Source organism: Malus sylvestris, chromosome 12 (assembly GCF_916048215.2).
Source record: "Malus sylvestris chromosome 12, drMalSylv7.2, whole genome shotgun sequence".
In the NCBI taxonomy this organism is placed as follows: Eukaryota; Viridiplantae; Streptophyta; class Magnoliopsida; order Rosales; family Rosaceae; genus Malus; species Malus sylvestris.
This window is the reverse complement of record NC_062271.1, coordinates 6,190,025-6,193,661: the sequence shown is the minus strand read 5'-3', so window position 1 is coordinate 6,193,661 and position 3,637 is coordinate 6,190,025. Positions and strand designations below refer to the sequence as shown.

General features: G+C 34.9%; 1 long non-coding RNA gene across 1 annotated transcript; it reads left to right on the top strand.

The window, feature by feature from the left end:
- The first annotated feature begins 618 nt into the window (after positions 1-618).
- LOC126592670 (uncharacterized) lies at positions 619-2,402 on the top strand. The gene is made up of 3 exons (XR_007612752.1): positions 619-647; positions 1,284-1,350; positions 2,202-2,402. It is a non-coding gene; the product is annotated as an uncharacterized LOC126592670 (long non-coding RNA).
- Positions 2,403-3,637: the final 1,235 nt, after the last annotated feature.

Here is a 3,637-nt window from a genome sequence, read left to right as displayed (position 1 = left end):
ATCTACTGAGTTACAAATATTATCAATCAAACAGGAAACGCTAGTAGAAAATGAGAAAAGAATTTCTAATTTTTAATTACTAGAAAACCCTAAGCCTATGTAATATCTTTAGAAATATCCCAACACAAAATCGAATCAAATTGTTAACTTTTCGAACAAACTGATGATGTCTTTAGATATAAACCCATGCAACACTTATTCTCTTGACAAAAACCCATCTCATTTTAAATATCCAAATAAAACCCAAATTTGAAGTAGACTGCTATGTAAACAAATAAATAGCTATTATGTCACAGCCCGTTCCGAGATTTTCTTATTAAGGACGTGAAATGACGGATTTACCCATAGCGGGAATTAAGGTATGTGTGTGTGTGACGTTATTTGGATTAACTTTATATAAGTTTTGGAAAAATATATTTAAATTGGGATGGATTAAAATTAATGGTTTTGTAAATTTGTATGGTTAGGGTTTGATGTTGGGTTTGTTTGGAGACCACACACACACCCTCGGGACATTTCCCTTTTCCTCCCCCTCTTTCCCGTGTCTCTCTCTCTCCTCCCTCACGACCCTCTCTCACTCTCTCTCACCCAAAACGTACGGCTCACACCCAAAATCCCCCAAAACTCAGTGGATCGAAGCAACCAAGGTATGAATCTTCATCCTCGTGATGTTTTGAGTTGATTGGTGCTAGTTTTAGGACGTGGAACCTTCAATTTCACGTGAACCCGAATCCCCCATTTTTGGTCACTGTTCATGCACACGTGAAATGTTGTGTTTCAGGGAATTCTAAGCTTATAGTGAGCTTAGTGAGGTCCCAAGGAAGCTCGGAGTGCTTTGTTTGAAGGATTTGGACGTCGGGATCACGAGGGTTGAGTTTGGCCAATTTTGCTTGGATTTTTCCGGTGAGATTTAGTTGTTTTTGGAGCTTAAAAATAGTGTATCGTGATTCTACATGTTTAGGGCTTCATTTTGGTATAAAATACGAAGAAAATGGTTGAGAAACGAAGGAGAACAAGAAGTTTTAAAACTCGCCGGAATCCGGCCACCGGAAAAACCAGTCCGGCGACTGGCTGGGGAAGATGACACGCGTGGGGGGCGCGTGTGTCCGTGCGTTCCCTGGCGCGTGGGGGCGCGTGCGACACCAAAAATTTCTCGACGTCCGTGACGTCGAGTAGGTCGATGTGATATATTCATATACCCAAATTGAGCATCGTATGAGAAGTTATTTTGAATTGTTGGTTATGTGTTTAAATTAACGTTTTTATAGTTGTTTCACATATAGGTGACACCTATCCCGAGGACGAGCGCATCCAGGGACGTCGCGGGGGTTACGACCCATCGACTTATCAGTGAGTGGGCAGTTTTGTTTTCGTATTACCTATATACAACTGTTTTCCCAGAAAATGCATTTATATGAAAATTATGATTTAAATTGCCATGCATGCAAATGTTGAGATATTTAGTTTGATAATTGATGCATATATATGTTAATTAACGCGGTGGACGCACATGTGAGTTTTTATATTATTCAGATGAGTTATTTTATGAGAATTGCATTGAAAGCTCATAACCTGCAGCCTAGGTGTTAGTGCTTATATTATTATTCACCACACCGCACGCTCGTCTTGGATCCAAGTAGGTGGATGTCGTACAGACCATGTGAGGGTTCCGACATGCTAGTCGTATAGATCACTAGATGTGATTCTGACTAGTGGGTGACCTTAGTTATGCGCGCTGATGATTGATGAGAGAAGCACTAGAGCGTATTTATACATCTTTCATCGTACAGACTACTATACGTAGTTCCGAGTGATGTGCAGTGTAGTGTCGTACATGTCACAGTTGGTGACTCCAGCAGGGCCGTATAGGTCACTGTGGTGACTCCGGCTGAGTAGGATGTTGAGCTTTAGAATCAGCCGTACAGGACCATTGTAGGGTCTCCGGTTGATTTATTATTTCACCTGATTGATATTTATGCATTTCTAATTATATTTGGCATGGTGTGGCATTTTATTTCTGAGATGTTATGTTGATGGATATGAGCTAAGTTTTGATGATATGTGTATATATATGTTTATATACTATTTTTCTGGGAAAGTATACAGGTTTTACGATGAGGGGTTAGAAATGTTTTAAATGAAATGTTTTGGAAAATCTTTGATTTTACTGACCCACTCATCTTTGTTTTGCACCCCTCCAGGTTCTAGTTAGCAGTTGGTGGCTCTCGAGGTCTTTTTCCGGCATTCTGACAGACGCTCTACATGTAGGACCCACCTGCGGGTGTTGTACTTCTATTTTGGTCCTACTTGACTGCACTTAAACCTATGCTCTGAATTTATGTGTTTACCTTATAACTCATCCTTTTACTCTAGTAGGTGGTTCTACTAGAGATTGGTTTGAATTCCTTCATATTCTGTTATATCTTGCTTCCGTGTCGCACTTTTGGTTACGTCACGCTCACGTGACGGCCAACACGCCTTGATCCTCTGGGTCGGGATGTGTCATATTATTTTCAAACTATTTACAATTATGCCACAACACTCTAATTATGTTAATGAATTTAATTATTCACCATAATTGTGAGAAATAAGTGCCTTATTATTATGGAATTATCTACTTTTTATACTTCTCTTACCATCATATGTTTAATTTCTTTATGTTTTAATTTCTTTTATTTGTTTGACAATCATTGTAGGTAAATTATTTTGCATGTATGTATTAGACACATTTTTTTTTAAATTATATATATGCGGACAAATAATTTATCTATGTTTTTATGTAAAATAATATGTAATTAATTAATTTGAATCAATTGGCTAAAAACATTTATTTATTTTGTAGGTAAATTATTTTTCATGTGATATTACATATATACTAGCCACATTTTTATTATTATTATATAGAGTGTGCAATCAATCGACATTCTTTTATTTTGTAGGTAAATTATTTTGCATGTAGGTAAATTGTTTTATATATATATATATATATATATATATATATATATGCAAAATATTGGTATTTAATTAATTTTGAATAAAAAATATTTATTTATTTTGTAGGTAAATTATTTTGCATGGATCATTACATAATTTACTAGGAACTTATATTGTTATATATGTTGTGCAAAATAATTTACCTAAGTTACATATAAAATATTGATAATTTTGAATAAAATAACTTTTTTATATTGTAGGATATACTAATTTACCTGTTAGCATCATGTGAAAACAACTATACAAGGAACATTGGTATCATGTAAATTTTTGCTATTAAATAAATAGGAATCATGACATTTAAATTTTTTTCCAAATCCCCTTAAGGTATTTGAACATTTAATTGAATGAACTAAGGTAAAATAAATGTAGATAATAAGTGAGAGACACAACGTAAGTGTTATTAGGGGTAATTTAGACATCCAAAAATGCAAATTGTGCCAAGTCAAACTTAATTATGGATATTGCTTAGTTGGAGCCTAGTCACTGGGTTTTTGTTAGAGAAATTTATCATGATGGGTTTTAATTAAAGAAAATTAAATTTCAAGGGATGTACTCATATTTTCAGTAAAAACAAATCAACATCAAATCTCAATGAGTCCATATATGATCGCAGACGTTAGTTAATTAGTTATTACTTGTT